At 43.2% G+C, this 26,346-nt stretch overlaps 1 pseudogene; it reads left to right on the plus strand.

Annotated features, from left to right (window-relative positions):
- The window catches only part of LOC132820000 (sodium- and chloride-dependent neutral and basic amino acid transporter B(0+)-like), a 55,133-nt pseudogene that overhangs the window by 21,782 nt on the left and 7,005 nt on the right, over positions 1 to 26,346 (plus strand).

Consider the following 26,346-nt stretch of genomic DNA (forward strand, 5'->3'; position numbering starts at 1 on the left):
AGGTGTGGCCTAACCAAGCTGCTATACAACTGAAACAAGACTTCACTATCCCTGTACTCAAATCCTCTTGCAATAAAGGATGACATTCCATGAGGCTTCCTAATAGCTTGCTGCACACACATGTTAACCCTCAGTGACTTAGCACCAAGGAGACTGAGGTCTCTTTGTACAACTACACTTTACAATCCCCAACCATTTAAGAAACACTCTAAATTATTCGTTCAATTATTTCTCCCCATTCCCTACTCTCCAACATTATTCCCTGCTTTAAAATGCCAGTTTCACCAATATATCAGAGAGATTTTTTTTTGCTTAGATTGCAAATGTCACTCTGAACTCAGTGTTCATTGCTTCTAAATATTATAATTTCTGAATTGAAAGTGATTAATATTACAAATATATAATAACTAATGTTTTTTATTTTAAACACATATCCGCACAACTTTGGTGACATGAATAGTTTTGCAAATGGTGGCTAATATTGGCAACTGTAATAAATGAAATGAAATGAATGTCAACAACAAGTTAATAGCAACATTCATTATGTCATTTCAATTCTATTCACTGTTCAGGTTTCGGTTTGGTCTTCATTGCCTACCCAGAGGCCCTTGCACAGTTACCGTGGGCACCATTATGGTCTGTTTCATTTTTCTTCATGCTGCTCACTCTGGGAGTTGACACACAGTTTGCAGGTTTAGGTAAAAATGGCATTGCATCACTTAAAAAAATCATTTCTTTTGAAGAAATTATGACAGTGTTGGGCAAAAAAGTGCTGTTGGTGATGTTAGTGGACAAACGCACAACATTTCTTTGTAGCAATTGTTCCCTTATTGTCTGAAAGAAGAATGCAGCTATTTGTCTTAAATGATTAGCACCTGCATCAAAATAAAAATTGGGGAAAAGTTGCATCGGCATCCAAATGATTTCACAATACAATTTGCACTAACAGCGATGGTGAGGGAAGGCATCACAGAAGATCAAAATGTGAGTTGGAGTAAATGAGAGAGATGAGGTTCAGTGTTATTAGGAATTAGTAAGTGAGGATGGAGAGTGTATGAGCAAATATTAAAAGAGAAAGACAAACCAGTAGAACTTATTAGCAAAAGCATGCAGCATTCAGAGTTAAGTTGATGAGCTGACAACACAAATAGAGACCAGTCACATCACCTGGTGAAGATTATTGAAATGTGGTTGCAGGAAGATCAGTACTGGGAGTGAAATGTCCTAGGGTAATGAGTATTCCAAAGGGATAGGCAAGTAGGAACAGGAGGTGGAGCTGTTTTATTGGTTAAGGGAGATATCAAGGTGCATTAAGAAATGATATTGGCACTACGAACCAAGATGTTGAATCAATCTGAGTGGAAATAAAAGGCAAGGGAAGAAACCCCTTGGTAGGAATAATTTACAGATTCTCAAACAATACTTCCAAAGTAGGGCTGAGTATAAATGAGGCAGTAATGAGGGCTTATGAGCCAGCCACAACAGAAATTATGGGTGATTTGTACATAGATATTGATTGGATTCATCAACTTGGCAAGGGTAGTATTGAAGGAAGATTCATAGAGTGTCTGAGGGATTCTTTCTTATGGCAACATGTCATGGAACCAACTGGCTGCTTCACATTTGGTATTGTGTAATGAGGAAGGATTGGTAAATGATCATGTAGTTAAGGATCATCTTGGAAGGCGTGATCACAACCTTCTATAGTTTCAAATTCAGATGGCAAGAGTGAAGACAGAGTTATATACAGGAGTTTTAATGTTGGCCAAAAGTCATTATACAGGCCTGAGAAAGCAGTTGGCCCTGGGGGACTGAGGAAAAATATTAAAGGAGCAGGACATTTGAAAAATGGTGGCAAATGCTCAATGAGTTACTAAATACCTGTCAATTAAAGTATATTCCTGAGAGGAAAAGGAATTATAGGAAGGTAAAAGAAAATCCATGGCTTAACAAGGAGGTCGAGGATAACATAAAGACAAAAACTAGGGCATATCATACTGCAAATGTTTGAGACACTCTGGAGAATCAGGAGATCAATAAAAGGAAACTAGCAAAAACCATAAGCTCTGACACCAAAAGCTTCTATAAGTATATAAAAAGGAAGAGAGTAGTGAAAGTAAATGGTGGCCCTTTAGAGGGTGGAAATGGTGAGGTAATTATGGGAAACTCAGAAATGGCAGAGGCACTAAACCAGTATTTTGTGTCTTTTTGCAGTGGAAGATTATAATTTCTTCCCAAAATCTGCAGTTACTATAGAGGAACTTGGTGAAATTACTAGGGAAAAGGTATTAAGTAAACTGATGGGATTAAAGGCAGATTAGTCCCCAGGACCTGATGGCCTGCACCCTAAGGCAGCAGAGATAGTGGATATATTACTAAATTCCAAAATTTCCTCGATTCTGGAAAGGTGCCAGTGATTTGGAAACACTTTAATGTGAAGCCTGTATTTGAAAAAAGAGATAGGCAAAACGTGGAAAATTGTAGATCAATTAGTTTGACCTCGGTCGTGAGGAAGTTGCTGGAGTCAATAATAAGGGAGAGAAGTGACCACTTGGAACAACAAAGCTCAATTCCCCAGTGGCAGCATGGTTTCATACAGGACAAGTTGAACTTGACAAAATTGTTGGAATTTCTGAGGATGTAGCTATCAAGTTGGATAATGGGGACACAGTGGATGTGTTATATCTAGACCTCTAGAAGACATTGATAAGGTGCTGCATTAAGACTGATACAAAAGGTTAGACCGAAGGGTAGAGTATTGGTTCGGATAGAGGATTGGTTGACTGACAGAAAGCAGAGGGGTGGGATAAATGGGTCCTTCTGGCAAACTGTAACTATTGGGGTAGCATAGGGTTCAATCCTCTGACATCAACTGTTGACAATCTATATCAATGAGCTGCCGGGAGGGACAGAATGTAACAAAACAAAATTCACAGCTAGAGAATGAACTAGAATCTGGCAGATGGAATTTAACGTGGATAGGTGCGAGGTTACATATTTTGGCAAGAATAATGAAAGAGCAAATTATTAATTTAAATCAGAAGCAGATTCAAAGTGCCTCAGTGTAGAGGGATCTGGGTGTCCTTGTGTATGAATCACAGAAAGTGGGGATGTAGGGGCTGCATCTAATAAGAAAGGCAAGTGGAATCTTGGCATTTATTGCAAAAGAACTGGTTTATAAAAGTAATGTTGTCACAATTGTATGAGATGATGTTGAGACCATACTTGGAGTATTGTATCTAGTTCTGGTTTCTTTACTTGAGGAAGGATGTGGTGGCATTAAAAGCAGTTCCGAGGAGGTTCTCCAGATTGATTCAAGGGATGAAAGGGCTGTCATATGAGGAACAATTGAATACGTTGGACTTGTACTCGCTGGAGATCAGAAGAATGAGGGATGATCTGATTGACACACATAAAATGCTCAAAGGGATTGATAAGGTAGATGTGGAACAGATATTCCTCCTTGTCGGACAGTCTTGAACAAGAGGTCATAGATATAGCCTGAGAGGAAGTAGGTTCAAAACTGGGGTGAGGAGAAACTATTTCTCTGACAGGGTTGTGAATCTGTGGATCTCACTGCCCCAGAGTGCAGAAGAGGCAGAATCAATCAACAAATTCAAGAAAGAAATAGATATGTTTTGATGAAAAATGGGACAAAGGGCTGTGGGAAACAGGCAGGAATTGCAACCACAATAAGAACAGCCATGAATGTGACAAATGGTAGAGTGGGTTTGAAGGGCTGAATTGTCCACTCGCTCCTAATTTCTATGTTCCTCTGCCCAATAGCTATTGTGGTGATTTTCAATCTCAGATGTTAATGTTCTATATCTTTTCTTTGCTCTCATGCCTAGAATTTATCTTTTCGTTGAGACAGATCTTGCTGTTCAAGAGATGGGGATTTTTATTTACCTGCCTTACAGGGAGCAGGATGGTCAGCAAACTTATTCACTCATGTTGAAACTCACTCATGTTGAAACACACTCATGTTGAAACTCACTCATGTTGAAACACCCTACGTGATATTTGAGGATAACGATGATGCAGTTTTCCTCTGCATCAGAGCAACAGGAAAAATACAACTGGGGGAAAAATACATATCTCAGAGCCAGAAAATGGATGCAGAAACCTTTTACTCCAGGGCTTTGGTGTGTCCAGTGGTGTTTTGTCCTGTCATTGTGCAAGTTATTAATTAATGTCTTCATTTGACATTTTCTTCCATTAGAAACAGTTACGACAGCCCTGCAAGACCAGTTCCCTACATTGGTCCAATCAAAGCCCCTTCTTCTGACAGCTGGTGTTTGTTCGTTATTTTATCTGCTTGGCCTTCTATGTGTGACACAGGTAGGTTGTATTTCAGTGATATCAGCTGTTTTCACATGTACTCAGTAACTGTAAAAGGTGATCAAATTCACAGGATGAAAAAATAAAGAAGGCATTAGTGTTCTGGTCCTTTCTTTTTGCAGTTGTTTAATGTTGTGCAGTGATCATGTCATATTGATATCTTGCTGTGATTCTGAGTTTATTCTCAGATAATCCACTCTTACAATCGGACTGGGAAACAGGACCACGGTTCAGTTTATTATGTCATAAAATTGCTCAGAAGACACATTCGTTATCGCGGTTAGTTGTTACAGGGAAGCATAGCTGCTCTCCCTTCGCAATATGTACTGCACACTGAACAAGTCTATAGCTGTCAGTGACATGTATTATATCAAGGTTATATGCATATCAGCATGTTCTTCTTAAAATGATATTACTATATTCCTATAACATACATGAATGAAAATAAATATATCTCAGACTGGTTGTGAGAACTATCACTCCAAAAATAGGTCACTGTGCTTAGGAGTTTAAGAATTGAACTGTTTAAGACTTTAAGTGGTTGTATAATGAATCAATAATTTAATAATCCTTCCAGATCTCATGATCCTCTTTCTGTCCTGTGATCTAGATTTATCAACTGACTGTTCTTGGCTCACTGATATTTTGGTGACTTTCCTTTTGTTAAAGAGGAGATTATTTTCATGGTTGCGTTCAACATTTTCATTCCCTGAGTTTACCTCAGGTGGTGTTCTGTGCACAGTCAGAATGCTCAATGTTAGAATGTTGTACAATTCCCCAAATTATTTTCTATTCCTCTTTCTCATTGTTCCATTAGATATTGTGACTCCTTGGGTTTAAGGCTCACTGCACTTTCTGAGTACTTCTGTGGGTGACCATGTTCCCTGGATGGGATGTATGATTCAAACCTTTTACCACTCTCACAAACTAGATAATTCCACACCCAGATGTCAAATGAGTGCTGTTTTTATTCTGCCTGAATGTTCAAGATGTTTATCCCATATTTACAGGAAATTGGACTGTTCATGACTTGGCAAATGTGTCCTGACTTGCTTTTTAATGTGATTGTTGCTGGTAATAGAAAGCCCATACCTAGACGTATTGTTATGAAGTGTGACATGGCAATATGGAGATGGAGTCCAATTGCTCATTTCATGACGGATGGCTGAATAGTATGAACCATTTCATTCAGCAAAAATATTGGGTCTGGGATAATGTGGTGAGGCTGTCACATGATTTAGACCCCATGTAGTACACATCCAAGGTATCCTAGGCCCATAAAATATTTATCAGTGCAATATGACCAATTTCAGATATTTTCTCCAGGTACACAATGCACTTTATACTTATGGTGATTACCATGGGTGTAGTTGAGTAATCCTTCCAACGTCTGGTGGTTGGAAAATTGGAATATTACTCAGTGACTTGGTGAAAATTGTCACCGTGGATGGTAAGTAAATCTGTTACAAGCTTCAACCAAAGATATATTGGAATCTTGTGAGGGTAGAGAAATTTTTTTTCTGTTGATGTGGTGGCTGACTTTGACATGCCTGATACACCCTCACAGTCTTCTCGATTTTTCTGTTGTGAACTGAGCAATACACAGTGAGCTGTACAGGGGCCTTTTTCACCCTATGCCCATATGCCCCTGGTATAATGAGGCAATAGAGTTTACTAAAGAGCTTCAGCTACAAGCATCTGTTTATGTTTGAAAAGCATGCCTCTTGAGGGTCCCTGGCTCATCCTTGTCTGGCTAAATCCCTTGGAGCACATCTGGCACGTTTTGTATCCCATCGGGCCGGACTTTGATAATAACTTTCCAAAATGCCCTCAGTTGTGAATCATTCATTGTCTTTTTTCTTACTGTTGACCAATATTCATCTGGATTGATATTGATGATGTTTTCTTATGTAATTTTTTTGTAAGTGCAGCCAAACTGCCATTGTCTAATTTGGCGTTGGTACACCTCTCATTGTGTCTGAAGTAGCCCAGATTGTAACAAATATCAAAGTTATATCCCTGAACTTTTATGAGACATTGTTGTAGTCTTGACGGTGCATGTTTCAGTGGTTTATGTCAAATCATTTTCAATGTTTTGTTCCTACAATGAATCATTTACTAAACTGGTACATATGGAAATTTGTGATAGTGCATACCAGAAGAAATGTTTTCTGTCCTATGTTCAAACAGTTAGATTGTTATTATGATAGAATATTGGATCCAAAAGCAATGAATTTACCATTATGTATGCCCCAACACTGTTTTGACAAGGTCAGGCCCAGTGGGAGGGATGACATGGATGAAGGTGCTCTGGCCCGAAAAATGTTGAACTTGATAACGAGTCCTGACAACTGCAGGGACCCCAAATGGAAATGGGATGCTGACCAGAGTTTCCAGATGACCTTGGGCTCCTTTCATCGCAGCTAACCCATTTTCACTCACTAATGGTCCCCATAAGCAACTTTTCTTTCACCCAGGCTTAACAGTATCCATTCCTTTGTCTGCCCAACAAGTGTTCTCTCTTTGTGTAAGCTCCATTTCCACATGTTGTTCACTCCGTTCTCCCAATCCCTCTCTTCAGTATATATCCCATCTTTTCCTAGCAACAATGAGTTCTGAAGAAGGATCACTGGTCCTGAAATGTTGACTCTGCTTTCTCTCCACAGAAGCTGTCTGACCTGCTGTGTTTCTCTGGCAAATTTTGTTCTTGTTTCAGATTTCCAGCATCCACATTCCTTTGCTTTTAGAATTCCGCAGGTGGCAGAACAGCCTGATCCCTATGCCCTTAACTTCCAGATACATGTACCTGTGAATGCTCCTGCATGGCTGTATGTGGAATACTCTCTGCTTCCCACCAGCTCCACCACCATTGTCACTGTTGGTGCACCCAAGTGCTTCTCTCTGAGAGAAATTATGTTTGAGACACGGAATTGTTCATTCACTTTTAATCTGTAGCAAAAGCTTCCCTTCATTGCCAAGCCTTCAAATGAGGCCTTGTGCAATCATATTCTTCAATTTCTGTTTCTGTTGGGTATAATTGCGTTGTGCAGGAAGAGATCTTGAACCCTTCCCATTATAGTGCACATTCTCTGCTAGCCCTCTGTATGAGCCAGTTAAGAGAAAGATGCGGCCGTTAATGTTTCCTTTGATTTGTTCACACTCTACCCTCCTCCTCTACATTATATACCCTCCCCACCTCTCCTAGCCTTCTCCCTTTTCACCGATGTTCCTTCTGTTTCTCTTCAGTCTCCTCCTGTGATGATCAGCTCCTCCACTATCCCCTATGATATTCCTGCTTATCCACCACCACCACACTGTTTTCTTTTGGCTCAGTTGGCTGGATGGTTGGTTTTAAAGAGAGTGATGCTGGAAAAGCACAGCCGGTCAGGCAGCATCTGAGGAGCAGGAGAGTTGATGTTTTGACCATAAGCTCTTTAACAGGAAGATGATTCCAGCACCACACGTTTTGACTCTGATTTCCAGTATCTGTAATCCTCACTTTCTCCTGGATGGCTGATTTACAATGGGGGGGGGGGGCGGGGGGAGAGGGGCACCAACAACACAGGTTCAACTTCTGCATTGACTGAGGTTACCAACAAACAATAAAAATGTGAATTAAGAAGATTGATAATCCAACCATCAATAAATCGTTTTGGAGGTTTGACAACTCATTCTGACCTGGTGATTGTATACCGATTTGAAGAGAAGTGTGTTATTTTCAGTTGCTCTTGACTGGTAACTCAGTTGCCTTGATGTTAGATGCTGCAACTCAGCATCATGTCATGATCATCGGCATCAGAATTTTCTCCCTCACTGTCTGCAAACATGCTTAGCTTAGCCTAGCCTTAGGGGAGACAATGGCCTACTGGTATTATCGGTAGACTGTTAATCCAGAGATCCAGGGAATGTTTTGAGAATCCAGGTTTGAATCCTGCCACGGCAGATGGTATAATTTGAATTCAATAGACTCTGGAATTAAGAGTCTAATGAATTCAAATGAATCCATTGTTGATTGTTAGAAACACCCCTTTGGTTCACTAATGTCCTTTACGGAAGGAAACTTCAATTATTACTTGGTCGGGCCGACATGAGAAAGTGAGGACTTCAGATGCTGGAGATTAGAGTCAAAAAGTGTGGCGCTGGAAAAGCACGGCTGGTCAGACAGCATCTGAGGAGCAGTAGAATCGATGTTTTGAGCTTAAGCCCTTAATCAGAAATGAAGAGCTTGTGCTCAAAATGTCAACTCTCTCTTTTCGCAGCAGAGAGCGGCGGGAGCTGGGCGGAAGTTCAGGTGGAGAGCAAAGTTGGTCGGGAAGGTAATTGATTTGCTCTATAAAGAACTTACCTCGAAGCCAACGGTCTTTTCGCAGCAGAGAGCGGGAGGAGCTGGCCAAAGTTCAATGGTGCAATACCTTAGCAGAGATGACCGTGGTGGAACAACGGCAGATATTTCTGTGTAAAATGCAGAAGTTGCAGGATCAGTTCATTCCTAAAAGGAAGAAAGATCCTAGGAGGAGGCATGGGTGGCCGTGGCTGACGAGGGAAGTTAAGAAACATATAAAGTTAAAAGAGAAAAAGTATAACATAGCAAAGATAAGTGGGAAAACAGAGGACTGGGAGGCTTTTAAAGAACAACAGAGGATTACTAAGAAGGAAATACGCAGAGGAAAAATGAGATACGAAGGTAAATTGGCCAATAATATAAAGGAGGATAGTAAAAGCTTTTTCAAGTATGTGCAAGGCAAAAAAATGGTTAGGACTAAAATTGGGCCCTTGAAGACAGAAACAGGGGAATATATTACAGGGAACAAAGAAATGGCAGAAGAATTAAATGGGTACTTCAGATCTGTGTTCACTGGGGAAGACACAAGACTGGGGAAGACCCTGAGGAAGCAGTGACCGAAGGACCTGAACTTCAGGGAATCTGTATTTGCCAGGATTTGGTGTTGGAGAGACTGTTAGGTCTGAAGGTTGATAAGTCCCCGGGGCCTAATGGTCTACATCCCAGGGTACTGAAGGAGGTGGCTCGGGAAATCATGGATGCGTTGGTGATTACTTTCCAGAATTCGATAGATTCGGGATCGGTACCTGAGGATTGGAGACTGGCTAATGTTATACCACTTTTTAAGAAAGGTGAGAGAGAGAAAGCAGGAAATTATAGACCAGTTAGTCTGACCTCAGTGATGGGAAAGATGCTGGAGTCTACTATAAAGGATGAGATTACGGCACATCTGGATAATAGTAACAGAATAGGACAGAGTCAGCATGGATTTATGAAGGGGAAATCATGCTTGACTAATCTTCTGGAGTTTTTTGAGGATGTAACTCTGAAGATGGATAAGGGAGATCCAGTAGATGTAATGTACCTGGACTTTCAGAAAGCTTTTGATAAAGTTCCACATAGGAGGTTAGTGAGTAAACTTAGGGCGCATGGTATAGGAGGCAAATACTAGATTGGATTGAAAATTGGTTGGCTGATAGGAAACAAAGGGTAGTGATAAACGGCTCCATTTCGGAATGGCAGGCAGTGACCAGTGGGGTACCGCAAGGATCCGTGTGGGACCGCAGCTTTTTACAATATATGTTAATGATATAGAAGATGGCATCAGCGATAACATTAGCAAGTTCGCTGATGATACAAAGCTGGGTGGCAGGGTGAAATGTGATGAGGATGTTAGGAGATTACAGGGTGACCTGGACAAGTTAGGTGAGTGGGCAGATGCATGGCAGATGCAGTTTAATGTGGATAAATGTATGGTTATCCACTTTGGTGGCAAGAACAGGAAGGCAGATTACTACCTCAATCGAATTAATTTAGGTAAAGGGGCAGTACAGAGAGATCTGGGTGTTCTTGTACACCAGTCAATGAAGGCAAGCATACAGGTACAGCAGGTAGTGAAGAAAGCTAATAGCATGCTGGCCTTCATAACAAGAGGGATTGAGTACAGAAGCAAAGAGATGCTTCTGCAGCTGTACAGGGCCCTGGTGAGACCACACCTGGAGTACTGTGTGCAGTTCTGGTCGCCAAATTTGAGGAAAGACATTCTGGCTATTGAGGGAGTGCAGCATAGGTTCACGAGGTCAATTCCTGGAATGGAGGGATTACCTTACACTGAAAGACTGAAGCGACTGGGCTTGTATACCCTTGAGTTTAGAAGACTGAGAGGGGATATGATTGAGACGTATAAGATTATGAAAGGATTGGACACTCTGGCAGCAGGAAACATGTTTCCGCTGATGGGTGAGTGTCAAACCAGAGGACACAGCTTAAAAATACGGGGTAGACCGTTTAGGACAGAGATGAGGAGAAACTTCTTCACCCAGAGAGTGGTGGCTGTGTGGAATGCTCTACCCAAGAGGGCAGTGGAGGCCCAGTCTCTGGATTCATTTAAGAAAGAGTTGGATAGAGCTCTCAAAGATAGTGGAATCAAGGGTTATGGAGATAAGGCAGGAAGCGGATACTGATTAGGAATGATCAGCCATGATCATATTGAATGGCGGTGCAGGCTCGAAGGGCTGAATGGCCTACTCCTGCACCTATTGTCTATTGTCTCCTGCTCCTTGGATGCTGCCTGACCAGCTGTGCTTTTCCAGCACCACACCTTTTGACTCTATGACTGGGTTCGAAAATATAAATCTTTTATTCAAAAAGAAAGAAATACAGAGCAGTTAACTTACTATCTATCATAAGTAAAATGTTAGCAATTATTATTAAGGAATTTGTGGCATGACAATGTAGGTTTTGAAGTAGTCAAATAGAGCCAGTACGGTCTTGTGAAGGGAGAGAACATATTTCACCAATTTGTTAGAATTATGTCAGAAATAATATGAGTGTTTGGATAATGGGGAAATGGTGGATGTACTTTTTCTTATATTTCCAGAGGCATTTGATAAAGTGTCACATTAATATTTATTGTAGAACATAGGAGCTCATGGTACAGGGGTTAGCATATTGACATAGACAGAAAATTAGCTGGCTAATAGTAAACAGAGAGTCAGCACAAATGTGTTTTTTTTTCAGGTTCTCATGATGTAACAAGTGGCGTGCCTCAGGGTCAATTCTGGCATTTGAATGATTTACAATTTACATCAATGACATAGATGAAGCAGTAGAAGACACAGTTACCAAAGTTGCTGATGACTTAAAATTGGAAAGTAATTTTCAAGGAAGACATAAGGGGACTATAAAAAGAGAAAGATGGTTTAAGTCGGTGGGCAAAGATGTAGCAAATGGAGTATAATGTAGGAAAACATGAAGTGTTTCCCTTTTAGCAGGAAGAATAAAAAATACAACATCATATCAAAATGATTAGAGATTGCAGAACTCTGAGAGACAGAAGGATGCGTGACAATCAAAAGTTACTGTGCAGATGCAGCATATAGAGTCATAGAGATGTATAGCATGGAAACAGACCCTTTAGTCCAATCTGTCCATGTTGACCAGATATCCCAACCCAATCTAGTCCAACCTGCAGCACCTAGCCCATATCCCTCCAAACCCTTCCTTTCATATAACTATCCAATTGCCTTCTGAATGTTGCAATTGTACCAGCCTCCAACACTTCCTCTGGTAGCTCATTCCATACACGTACTACCTTCTGTGTGGAAAAAAGTTGCCCCTTAGGTCTCTATTATATCTTTCCCCTCTCACCATAAACCTAGGCCCTCCAGTTCTGCACTCCCTGACCCCAGGGAACTTTGTCTATTTATCCTATCTATGCCCCTCATAATTTTGTACACCTCTATAAGATCACCCCTCAGCTTCCGATATGCCAAGGAAAACAGCCCCAGCCTGTTCAACCTCTCCCTATAGCTCAAATCCTCCAACCCTGGCAACATCCTTGTAAATCTTTTCTGAACCCTTTCATATTTCACAACGATGGCACAGTGGTTAGCACTGCTGCCTCACAGCGCCAGAGACCCGGGTTCAATTCCCGCCTCAGGTGACTCTCTGTGTGGAGTTTGCACATTCTCCTCGTGTCTGTGTGGGTTTCCTCTGGGTGCTCCGGTTTCCTCCCACAATCCAAAAATGTGCAAGTTAGGTGAATTGGCCAAGTTAAATTGCCCATAGTGTTAGATGAAGGGGTAAATGTAGGGGATTGGGTCTGAGTGGGTTGCGCTTCGGTGGATCGGTGTGGACTTGTTGGGCCGAAGGGCTTGTTTCCACACTGTAAATAATCTAATCTAATCTTTCCAATAGGAAGGAGACTAGAATTGCACACAATATTTCAACAGTGGTCTAACCAATGTCCTGTACAGCCACATCATGACCTTCTAACTCCTGTACTCAATACTCTAACTAATGAAGGAAAGCATACCAAATGCCTTCTTCACGATCCTATCTACCAGCGATTCCACTCCAAGGTCTCTTTGTTCAGTAACACTCCCTCCGCCCTTACCATTAAGCATATAAGTCCTAAGATTTGCTTTCCCAAAATGCAGCACCTCACATTTATCTGAATTAAACTCCATCTGTCACTTCTCAGCCCATTGGCCCATCTGATCAAGATCCTGTTGTAATCTGAGGTAACCTTCTTCGCTGTCCACTACACCTCCAATTTTGGTGTCATCTGCAAATTTACTAACTGTACCTCTTACGCTCACATCCAAATCATTTATATAAATGACAAAAAGTAGAGGACCCAGCAGCAATCCTTGTGGCACTCCACTGGTCACAGGCCTCCAGTCTGAAAAACAACCCTCCAATATATTTAGGAAAAACGAAGAGTGTGCTGCTGGAAAAGCACAGCAGATCAGGCAGAATCCAATGAGCAGGAAAATCAAAGTTTTGGTTATGAGACCTTCATCAGGAGTGAGGCTGGTGGCCCAAGAGGGCTGACAGATAAATGAGAGAAGGAGTGGGCTGGGGGTAAGGTAGCTGAGAATGCGATAGGTAGATGAAGTTGGGGGTGAAGGCGATAGGTCAGAGAGGAGGATGGAGTAGATAGGTGGGAAGGAAGATGGACAGGTAGGACAGGTCAAGAGGGTGGTGTCCAGTTGGAAAGTTGCATCTGGGATAAGGTGGGGGGAGGGAAAATGAGGAAACTGGTGAAATCCACATTGATCCTATGTGGTTGGAGGGTCCCAATGTGGAAGATGAGGCATTCTTCCTCCAGGCATCGGGTGGTTAGGGTTTGGCGGTGGAGGAGGCCCAGGCCTTGCATGTCCTTAGTGAATGGGGAGTTAAAGTGTTCGGCAATGGGGCAATGGGATTGTTTGAGCGTGTGTCCTGGAGATGCCCTCTGAAACGTTCTGCAAACTGGAGTTCTGTCTCCCCGATGTAGAGGAGACCACATTGGGAGCAACAGACATAGTAGATGATGTGTGTGGAAGTGCAGATAAATCTCTGACAGATGTGGAAGGCTCCTTTGGGGCCTTGGACGGAGGTAAGTGGGGAGGCGTGGGTGGAGGTTTGCAATTCTTTTGGTGGCAGGGGAAGGTGCCAGGATAGGAGGGTGGGTTGGTGGGGGCATGGACTGAACAAGGGAGTTGCAGAAGGAATGGTCTTTATGGACCATGGATAGGGGTGGGGAGGGAGATATATTACCTAGTGCATTCTCAGCTATCCTCCCTCCCAGCCTCATCTCTCTCCCATTTATCTCTCAGCCCCCTTGGCCCACAAGCCTCATTCCTGATGAAGGGCTTATGCCCAAAACATCAACTCTCCTGCTCCTCAGATGCTGCCTGACTGGCTGTGTTTTTCCAGCACCACACTCTTCAACTTTGATCTCCAGCATTTGCAGTCCTCACCTATATATTTGGGAAAGCTAATATAACTTTATCATTTGCTGCAAGGCTGAGTGGATACAAAAGTAGAGATGTTAAGCTTCAGTTATACAGTGCACTGATGGTTCCATAATGTGAGAGTCTGTATACAGTATTGCTTGTATTATGGAAAGAAGGACGCAAATATATTCAAAGCAATTCATAACAGCGGTAACCTTATTAAATTATGTGGAGGTGCCAGTGTTGGACTAGGATGTACAAAGTTGAAAATCACATATCACCAGGTTATAGTCCAACAGGTTCTTTTGGAAGCACTAGCTTTCAAAAGTTTGCTTTGAATTCTATGTCATACGATCTTATACTCCATAACCACCTGATGAAGGAGCGGCGGTCAGAAAGCTAGTGCTTCCAAATAAACCTGTTGGATCATAACCTGGTGTGTGATTTTAACCTTATTAAATGGTGGAGTAAGCCCCAGGGACAGGATGGCCTACTCCTGAGCCATGTTCCCTTATTCAGATATTTGTGTTGAATGGGAATGTAGTTCAGATACTGAGTGGGGAGAGTTGGTAATTTCACAAATCCCATTAATGCAATGTTCCCAGGCAGTTAAAACTGGAGGCAAAGAGTTAAGATGTACATGAGGGGTCATGATGTCTAAATCTAGGATGTATTTAGATTAGATTAGATTACTTACAATGTGGAAACAGGCCCTTCGGCCCAACAAGTCCATACCAACCCTCCGAAGAGCAACCCACCCAGACCCATTCCCCTACACCTAACACTACAGACAATTTAGCATGGCCAACTCACCTAACCTGCACATTTTTGGAGTGTGGGAGGAAACCAGAACACCCGGAGAGTGCTCACGCAGACACAGGGAGAATGTGCAAACTCCACACAGACAGTTGCCTGAGGCGAGAATTGAACCTGGGTCTCTGGCGCTGTGAGGCAGTAGTGCTAACTACTGAGCCACCATGCCACCCATAGGGTCATAAAGTCAGAGATGTACAGCACAGGAACAGATCCTTCACCCATGGTATCAGATATCCTAAATTAATGTAGTCTTATTTGCCAGCATTGGGCCCATATCACTCTAGACTATTCCTATTTATATATCCATCCAAAAGCCTTTTAAATGTTGTAATTATACCAGCCTCCAAAACTTCCATACACACACCACCTTCTGCATGAAACTGCGCCCCAAGGTCTCTTTGTTCAACAACGCTCCCCAGGACCTTAACATTAAGTGTATAAATTCTGCCCTAACTTACTTTTCGAAAATGCAGCACCTCACATTTATCTAAATTAAACCCCATCTGTCACTCCTCAGCCCATTGGCCCAGCTGATCAAGGTCCAATTGGACTCTGAGGTAACCTCTTCACTTATTTGATCACGTGAGATCACATTTGGAACACTGCAGGTAAATTCTGATCTCCCCATTTCAAAAATGACTTTCAGGTGAGAATGGAGAAGAGGGAACAGCAACATAATTGAATCCCACACACAAATGAATGAGGGAATATTGAGCATCGAGTTAGAATTGTGTTGGAACAGTTCTGAAGATGAGTTGTACCAGACTGGAATCAATATGTTAGTTTCTTTCTCCACAGATACTGCCAGACCTGCTGATTTTTTCCAGGAATTTCTGTGTTTGTTTCAGATTTCCAGCATCTGTAGTATTTTGCTTTAGTTATGATGTGGAAGTGACAATGTTGGACTGGAGTGGACAATTTCAGAAGTCATATGACGTCAGGCTATAATCCAACAGGTTTATTTGAAATCAGAAGCTTTCAGAGCACTGCTCCTTCATCATCTGATGAAGAAGCTTGTGATTTCAAATAAATCTGTTGGAATATAACCTGACATTGTGACTTCTGAATTTGCTTTAGTTAGAATTGTGCTTTTATTATAAGCACTTACATGTATGCATTTTTCAAATCTCATCACAGTCTGAATTTGAAAGTAAGAGTACGATCATTTTCCTGTGTAACATTTTTGAATTTTCCATTTAATTTTAGGCTGGGATTTACTGGCTAAATTTAATGGATCATTACGTTACGGACTGGATTCTCGTTATAACAGCTCTCCTGCAACTCATCGGTCTCAGCTGGATCTATGGTCAGTCAATCATAAAAGAGACCAAAACAAATAAACATATTAAATTTAAAGTACTTTGTGAAAATTAAGGTTTCTTTAATAAAATCAGACCAAATGAATCAGATGCCGGCAGACGTGTATCAGAATTCACTTGCTCTTCCTGACAATGAAACCTAATTAGTTCCAGAAACCCGCATGAAACACACATCATTTTTTGCATCCTTCACTCAGGATCCACTTGTTTTTGCTGGATTTCAGCCAATTTTACTACAGTCATTGTCTTGTTAATTGCTGATACTTGTATTATTGCACAAATCCAAGATCACATAGGGAGTTTATCTTTCTGCTGTTAGATTGCTTCACAAATATGTGATGTACAAAGGTTCCTGACTGACCTTCAGTAGCAGTGATAATATTAGCAGCCAGCTTGCAGTTACTGTGTGTTTGTTGTATGTAGTGAGGCAGCACAGAGCCCAGACTGTGTAAGTATGAGTTTTATAGCAGTATAAGTACTTAAGACAATGAGACCATAAGACAGAGGAGTTGAAGTAGGCCATTCACCCCACTGATTTTGCGCCACCATTCAATGAGGTCATGGCTGATTTGACTATCCTTCACTCCACTTTCCTACCATTTCCCCACAATGTTTGATTCCTTTACTGATTTACAATCTATCTTACATGAATAGACTTATATACCTAGCCTCAACAGCACTCTGTGGTAAAAAGAATACCACTGCACTCTAAGAGCAAAAAGTTTTCCTCATCTCTGTCTTAAATATGTAACCTCTTGGTTCTCAGGAGATGCCTTCTGGTCCCAGACTCTAGCATAAGTGAAAACAGCCTCTATTCCTATATCTGATCAAGCACAATCGTTAACAATCATATACTTTTCAAAATAGATCGCCTCTTATTCCACGAAATTCAAAAGAGCTCAAGCCCAAACTACTCGAACACGCCTGAAAAGAAAATCTCTCCATATCCGAAATTAATCTCATGAACCTTCTTTGGACTGCCTCCAAAGCCAATATATTTTTTTTGAGGGGGAGATGATGACCTGATGATATAATCGCTGGATTGTTAACCCAGGTACTGCCTTAGGGATCCAGGCTTGAATCCCATCATGGCAAATGTTGCAATTTGAATCATAAAATCTCTGCAATGTGGAAGTGGGCCATTTGGCCCAACGAGTGCACACCAACTCTTTGATGAGCATCCTACCCAGACCCACACCCCTACCCTATCCTCGTAATCATGCATTTCTCATGCCTAACCAGCCTAGCCTGCACATCCGTGGACATTATAGAGGAAATTAGCACGGCCAGTCCAACCAAGCTGCATGACTTTGGACTGTGGAAGGAAACTGGAGCACCTGGAGGAAACCCATACAGACATGGGGAGAATAGGCAAAATCCACACAGACAGCCACCTGAGGCTGGATTTGAACCCAGGTCCGTGGTGCTGTGAGGCAACATTGCTCACCACTGAATCACTGTGCTGCCCCGTTTTATTGAATTCAATAAAAATCTAGAATTAAGAGTCCAATTATGACCTTGAATCAATGTCAATGATTGAAAAAACCCCTCTGGTTTGCTAATGTCCTTCAGGGAAAGAAACTGCTATCCTTACCTGGTCTGGACAACATGTGACTCTGGACACATAGCAGTATGGTTGACTCTTAACTGCTCTCTGGGATGGACGATAAATTCTACTGAGCCAGTGGCATCCTCATCCCATGGAGGAAGAGAAACTGTTCCGAATATTCCAGCCATGGTCTCACTAGTGCCTTGAACATTTATAACAAAGCTTACCTATTTTTGTATTCTGTTTGCTTTGAAATAAAGGCCAACTATCCATTTTCCTTCCCTCATACCCATAAAATTTAAAGGCCAGGCTTTTCAGATTTATGCACAAGGAACCCCAAATCCTTCTGTGCTGCAGCTTTCCGCAGTCTTTTCAGTCAAATAATATTCAACTCCTCTACTCCTCCCACCAAAGTGTATTACTCACATTTTTCCACTTTATATTCTACCTGGCTAGTTTTTGTTCTTTCACATAACCTGTTGTATCTCTCAATAGAATCTTTGTGTCATCCTCACCAAATGCCCTCCCACCTATTTTTGTGATCTGGAAACTTGGTGATTGTATATTTACTTTCTTCATTCCAGTCATAATCAAGGCCCTAGCTCTAATCTCTGTGATACAGTTACAGGTTGCCATCCTGAAAATGTCCCCACTTTGGGTGGCACAGTGGCCCAGTGGTTAGCACTGCTACCTCACAATAATTCTGAATTGTTTTGTATCTTGAGGACCACAATAGCACAGAATTACTGAGCTGAAACCAATAGCTGAGTTCTGTAGCCATGAAGATGGCCTCAACCACGATCTTGGTTACAAGTCGTACTACATGTGACCCCATTACACTGTTCTGTACCTGTAAGATCTTCCTTACTGTCCAGTTTTGACACCATCACCTTGATAACTTATTATGATCTCTCTACCTTATTTAATGTGTACAGTTTTGGATTAGTACTTGTTACTTTGGTTGGACCCTCGGCGTGTGAATCTTATACCTACCATGTTATTCCAGTCATTTGATTTGTCTCCAGAACTACCTTATTTTTAATATTTTGTAATTATCTCTCTTCCTTAATGAATCAGATTATAGATCATCCCTTCACCTGCTATTCAGCTGTTGACACTTTATTCACACCATCTGACACTCTTGATCACCTGCAGAGACCTATTATTCAGTCTGTCAACACTCCACTCACACCACTTATATGATATTTTGATCTCTCTGATTATAAACTCTGTGTCTGTGTGCTTCTCTTTACGAAGAGAAGGGGCAATGCTCCGAAAGCATTTGATTTCAAATAAACCTTTTGGACTATAATGTGGTGCCATGTGACTTCTGACCTTGTCCACCCAGGCCAACACTGGCAGCTCCATATGTTGTGGTTACAACTTCATTAAAAGCCCGTTAAGTATCCATACAAACACTGTCAGTCTAGAACAGCCCTACAGTGTTACTTATATTGATCCCAGACATAGCAGGCAGGCAGGGGGAAGGAGTGTCCTGCCTGATGGGTAGGGATCTAAAGGTTCTACTGCATAGTGTGGTGTTGAGGTGGGATTTCTTCTTACCCCTGGATTGGTAAGATCAGGGCATGACATGACAACCTGGTCCGAGGTTGCCACCTGGATCAGTGCAATCTCAGCCATCTGGAGGAATACCCAGCAGTGAAAGAAGGAAGTCAATGATCTTCTCCACTTTGCTAGTAAGTGCTACCATGTTTGTTATCTCACCCTCACCGTAACTCTCTTGCTATACCCACCTTCCACTGAGTCTCATGCCCTACCAATCTCACTACAGCTTGCAATCTGTCCCCCTCCGCTCACTCACACCTACCCCAATCCTAGACACCATTAATCCTGCAGTCCCTCTGCACTGCTTGTTCACTCAGGATACCTCCCAGCTGCACCTACAGTAACAATTGGGACATGTCCTTTCATCTCCATTAATACCTGCCTCTGTCTCATTTCAGGAAGTAAGCAGCCCACAGTAGAGCAGAAAGACTCAAGCCAGGTGGTGGGCTGACCTTCATTCAGTTCCTAACCCCTTACGTGGAGTAAACACTAATGTTGACCACCCTGAGCAGCTGGTTGCCCATGTCTAAGCACATGGAATTGGTATCAGAGACTGCCCATGACTTACTGTGCCAGCACCCCATTACACCCTCCTTGATTTGACAGAGTCCTGTTGACAACCACAACAAGATTCCTTCCTTTGTGTCTGCACTAAATGGCAAGGAGCGACTGGAATAATATCCCTGGCTGAGGTAGCACACACACAAAGGCAAAAGGCAAGGCAAGGAAGAGGTGTTGTGAGCATCCAGGCCAGCTCAGAATGAGTGAGAATTGGGACAGCAAGTGACCAGCCTGGAGATGCAGCCTGGGTTCATGCTCTTGGGTGTGCTGGCCGAGGCATTACAATGATAGTCACTGGGGCAGACTGTGGTGCAGTACCGAAGTGTAGAAATTTTCTGAGATGGCCCAGCAAGATATTAGAGACTGGCATATATCAGATCCAATACCATGAATGTAAAGTGTATGTGGCTGGCATCCTTGGAGTATTCTCTGAGACCTCAGTGCCTAATATTTAGGTCATTTTGAGCAGGTAACAAGCTGAATTCACGAGATCCCCACTCTAATCTCCAGGTCAAGTTTTCTCAATGTTGAGCTTGTTAGGTGAGTTTAAGATAGGAAGCTGAATATTAGTTAGGCGTGTTATACCATTACTGATGAAAATGTGTTGCTGGTCAAAGCACAGCAGGCCAGGCAGCATCTCAGGAATAGGGAATTCGACGTTTCGAGCATAAGCCCTTCATCAGGAATGAGAGAGAGTAGCCAAGCAGGCTAAGATAAAAGGTAGGGAGGAGGGTCTTGGGGGAGGGGCGATGGAGGTGGGATAGGTGGAAGGAGGTCAAGGTGAGGGTGATAGGCCGGAGTGGGGTGGGGGCGGAGAGGTCAGGAAGGAGATTGCAGGTTAGGAGGGCAGTGCTGAGTTGAGGGAACCAACTGAGACAAGGTTGGGGGAGGGGAAATGAGGAAACTGGAGAAATCTGAATTCATACCTTGTGGTTGGAGGGTTCCCAGGCGGAAGATGAGGCGCTCCTCCTCCAGCCGTCGTGTTGTTATGTTCTGCCGGTGGAGGAGTCCAAGGACCTGCATGTCCTCGGTGGAGTGGGAGGGAGAGTTAAAGTGTTGAGCCACAGGGTGGTTGGGTTGGTTGGTCCGGGCGGCCCAGAGGTGTTCTCTGAAGCGTTCCACAAGTAAGCGGCCTGTCTCCCCAATATAGAGGAGGCCACATTGGGTGCAGCGGATGCAATAGATGATGTGTGTGGAGGTACAGGTGAACTTTTGGCGGATATGGAAGGATCCCTTGGGGCCTTGGAGGGAAGTGAGGGAGGAGGTGTGGGCGCAAGTTTTACATTTCCTGCGGTTGCAGGGGAAAGTGCTGGGGGTGGAGGTTGGGTTGGTGGGGGGTGTGGATCTGACGAGGGAGTCACGAAGGGAGTGGTCCTTGCGGAACGCTGATAGGGGAGGGGAGGGAAATATATCCTTGCTGGTGGGGTCCGTTTGGAGGTGGCGGAAATGACGGCGGATGATACGTTGTATGCGTAGGTTGGTGGGGTGGTAGGTGAGAACCAGTGGGGTTCTGTCTTGGTGGCGGTTGGAGGAGCGGGGCTCAAGGGCGGAGGAGCGGGAAGTGGAGGAGATGCGGTGGAGGGCATCGTCGATCACGTCTTGATCACGTCGATCAAGGACTCAAAGCCCTCCGCTTCTTCCTTTCCCGCCGCACCAACCAGTACCCTTCCACTGACACCCTCCTTCGACTGACTGAACTGGTCCTCACCCTGAATAACTTCTCTTTTCAATCCTCCCACTTCCTCCAAACTAAAGGAGTTGCCATGGGCACCCGCATGGGCCCCAACTATGCCTGCCTCTTCGTAGGATATGTGGAACAGTCCATCTTCCGCAACTACACTGGCACCACCCCCCCACCTTTTCCTCCGCTACATCGATGACTGTATCGGTGCTGCCTCGTGCTCCCACGAGGAAGTTGAACAGTTCATCAACTTTACTAACACCTTCCATCCCGACCTTAAATTCACCTGGACTGTCTCAGACTCCTCCCTCCCCTTCCTAGACCTTTCCATCTCTATCGCGGGCGACCGACTCAGCACAGACATCTACTATAAACCGACTGACTCCCACAGCTACCTGGACTACACCTCCTCCCACCCTGCCCCCTGCAAAAACTCCATCCCATATTCCCAATTCCTTCGTCTCCGCCGCATCTGCTCCCAGGAGGACCAGTTCCAACACCGCACAGCCCAGATGCCCTCCTTCTTCAAGGACCGCAGATTCCCCCGAGACGTGATCGACGATGCCCTCCACCGCATCTCCTCCACTTCCCGCTCCTCCGCCCTTGAGCCCCGCTCCTCCAACCGCCACCAAGACAGAACCCCACTGGTTCTCACCTACCACCCCACCAACCTACGCATACAACGTATCATCCGCCGTCATTTCCGCCACCTCCAAACGGACCCCACCAGCAAGGATATATTTCCCTCCCCTCCCCTATCAGCGTTCCGCAAGGACCACTCCCTTCGTGACTCCCTCGTCAGATCCACACCCCCCACCAACCCAACCTTCACCCCCAGCACTTTCCCCTGCAACCGCAGGAAATGTAAAACTTGCGCCCACACCTCCTCCCTCACTTCCCTCCAAGGCCCCAAGGGATCCTTCCATATCCGCCAAAAGTTCACCTGTACCTCCACACACATCATCTATTGCATCCGCTGCACCCGATGTGGCCTCTTCTATATTGGGGAGACAGGCCACTTACTTGCGGAACGCTTCAGAGAACACCTCTGGGCCACCCGGACCAACCAACCCAACCACCCTGTGGCTCAACACTTTAACTCTCCCTCCCACTCCACCGAGGACATGCAGGTCCTTGGACTCCTCCACCGGCAGAACATAACAACACGACAGCTGGAGGAGGAGCGCCTCATCTTCCGCCTGGGAACCCTCCAACCACAAGGTATGAATTCAGATTTCTCCAGTTTCCTCATTTCCCCTCCCCCCTCCTTGTCTCAGTTGGTTCCCTCAACTCAGCACCGCCCTCCTAACCTGCAATCTCCTTCCTGACCTCTCCGCCCCCACCCCATTCCGGCCTATCACCCTGACCTTGACCTCGTTCCACCTATCCCACCTCCATCGCCCCTCCCCAAGTCCCTCCTCCCTACCTTTTATCTTAGCCTGCTTGGCTACTCTCTCTCATTCCTGATGAAGGGCTTATGCTCGAAACGTCGAATTCCCTATTCCTGAGATGCTGCCTGGCCTGCTGTGCTTTGACCAGCAACACATTTTCAGCTGTGATCTCCAGCATCTGCAGACCTCATTTTTTACTCAAAGGTGTTATACCATTAGCTTGCTGCTTAATAGGGCATAATCCCATTAATTAGGAACTCATCACTGCTGAGTGACAGATTCAGCTCATTGCTTACTGAAAGAATAATAAAAAAAAGGTCTTCTCAACATCAGAATTGCTACAGTTCTCATCCAATTCTCGAATAAACCTTGCCAAGCTCACATCATCCAGATCCCGACAAGATACTGCTGTCGATCTTCTATCAGCTCACCAATTCACTATCCATGGTCATACTGTACACCCAGCGCAATGGGCTCTCAGGTTATTAAGGAGCCTCATGTGTGGTACTATATCAAATGTTTGAGCTGATCCAATATAACTGGATTTCTTTAGGAATCCAGCAGCACCCACATGCTACAGTTGCAACATATCACCTAAGTGGTCATCTCTATTGCACTTAACTCAATGGTGTATTTTATAAGTTTTAATTAATTACACTTATACCCCTGTTCTTTACATTGGAAACACCCCACTCTTTACCCTTCATTGGTTTCTATCAGTATTAATCGTATCCCTAACAAGTGATTTGTAATAAGATTAGAGAAAATTAGCCTATTTTTGCTGTTGTTCACATGTTTCTATATTTAGGGTTTGTTATGAACTCTTCACTTTCATATTTTACAAGTCCTTAGCAGAAATAGACCCATTCAGCCCCTCAAGCCTGCTCCACCATCAATATGGTCATGATTGATCTGTTTGTGTTTCAAATTCCAAGTTACCTTCATCGCCCAAGAAGAACTCATTCCAGGAAAAGCTTATGTTTCCAATTTGTGCTGGGATGGACAGACCCTTGTTCCTAAAATGAGAGAGAAAGATCAATCAGTTGGTGACAAGAATCAATTTCCTTATCCTGTTTGAAATCTGGAGCAATCCCTTCTCTGGGTTAACCTGTTCATCAGTGCCACCCTGTACAAGATGAACTTCAACAGTAAACAAGCTGCCCTAAAGACAGGACAGAGTGAGTGATGGTGTCTCTCTTCTTCCTTGTTGTTCACAGGGACAAACAGATTCATCAAGGACATTGAGATGATGATTGGGGAAAGGACTTGGCTCTTCTGGCTGTGGTGGAGAATGTGTTGGATTCTGATCTCTCCGTGTTTGCTGGTGGTAAGAAGCTGTTACACATTATTTTGATTTAAACTGAAAATACCCAATCTCTCATTCTGTTTCTGATTTAGTTTTGTATCTTATCCACATTCAGGCAGTCTTAATCTGGTCCTTGACAACATTTGCCCCACTAAGATATGGATCTGTTGAATACCCTGTCTGGTCAGGAGCACTGGGCTGGTGTATGACCATCTTCTGTATTATGTGGATCCCCATCATGGCTGTGGTGAGAGTTGTCCAAGCTGAGGGCCCCACCTTGTGGCAGGTGAGGGACGCTTTGAAATCTTTTAAAGATTAAGGAACAGAGAACATAAAATTAGGTCTTGGATCATGATAGATGCAATGCAAAGCATATTGTTTCAAAGTCAAAATGTCTTTTTGTTGTCCTTTCACTTATGCTCAGTTCAGTCCACCGTGATACCATCTTGGTTCAGGCACTAAAGTTGGAGTGGACTGGAAGTAGTATCTGTGAATGTTTGAATATACAACTAAAAGAAAGTGGATCGGTTAGCTCAGTTGGTTGGATGGGTGAGTTGGTGATGCTGAGTGATGCCAATCCCTGTACCAGCTGAGGTTACTGTGATGAACTCTCCTTCTGGAACTCTCCCCTTGATCCTCAGGTTAAACCACCATCAATCACCTCGCTCTCTATTGAGAGAGCAGCCCTGTGATCTGATAGGATTATGGTTATTTCAATGTTACAAAAAAACATAATTTATCACATTTATGCAATTAAATCAAAGATAGGTTTTAAAATAATAAAAGAATTGCACTATTGGAACACATCACAAATATGAACATATCAGTGTGTTGCAATACCTTGGAAAATGCAGGTCACCTTAATTTAACAAATATAAACAAAAGGTCCACTAAACTCTATATTTTGTATTTCAGTCATGGATCACAGATTGTTAGGTTGATTTCATTAAATTCTTAATCAATTCATACACTATTTATGCACCTTACAAAGTTGGAGTTTGGACTGTTTCAAAACTATCTCTCAGTTTCAGAATGGTGTCTTCTGCATTGCAGATCTTTACGTTTGTCTGGTTGTAATAACAAGTAGTGGCATTAGGTGGTGGGATTCAGTAGTTTTCGAATAAAGTCCACATGGAACATTTCCTGGTTTCAGTACAGGTTTGTCAAGATCAATCTCACATTTTGTTTCTTCATGCTTTCAATGAGAGAAAAGGCAGGGAGACAGTGAGTTTTGAGGAAGGAATTCCAAAGTCCCGTAATTCAGCAACTGAGGGGCCATCTACTAATGGTCAAACTATTTAAACAGCAAGGGTTCAAAATGCTTGATTTAGACAACCACACATGTCACAGAGATTTCCAGGAAAGGGTGAGCCAAGACCATGGAAAGATTTGGAAACAAGCAGGAGAATGTTAAACTTGAGTACTTACTTAAGCAGGAGCCAATATGAATTAGTGAGAAAGGAATGATCGATGATCAGGACTTGATGTAATTAAGAGCACAGATTTGAATTATTAAGTTCACAGAGGGTCGGATTTGGGAGGTCAGCTGAGTTGTTACTTGAATAGGAGAAAGTGAGGACTGCAGATGCTGGAGGTCAGAGTCAAGAGTGTGGTGCTGGAAAAGCACAGCTGGTCAGGCAGCATCCAAGGAGCAGAGAATTAATGTTTCGGGCTAAAGCCGTGATGAAGGGCTTTAGCCAAAAATGTCGATTCTCCTGCTCCTTGGATGCTGCCTGACCTGCTGTGCTTTTCCAACATCAAACTCTCGATTTGCTATTTGAATAGCCAAGTGCCAATGGCATGACTGCATGGGTGTGGATTTTTGCAACAGAGGATTTCTGTAACCACAGAGGAATCGAATCAGATTATGCAGGCAAAAATATATGGTTTTAGTGGTGTTATGAAAATGTTGTCAGAAGCTCATTTCAGCATCAAATACAGATCAAAACAAATCGTCACAAGTAGGGTGATAAAGAAAGTTTATGGCGTACTTGCCGTTATTGCTCAGGGAACTGAGTACAAGAATCAGGAGGTCATGTTACAGCTTTATAAGACTTTGCTTAGGCTGCATGATGACTATTGCGTTTAAT

Source organism: Hemiscyllium ocellatum, chromosome 11, assembly GCF_020745735.1.
Source record: "Hemiscyllium ocellatum isolate sHemOce1 chromosome 11, sHemOce1.pat.X.cur, whole genome shotgun sequence".
Taxonomy (NCBI): domain Eukaryota; kingdom Metazoa; phylum Chordata; class Chondrichthyes; order Orectolobiformes; family Hemiscylliidae; genus Hemiscyllium; species Hemiscyllium ocellatum.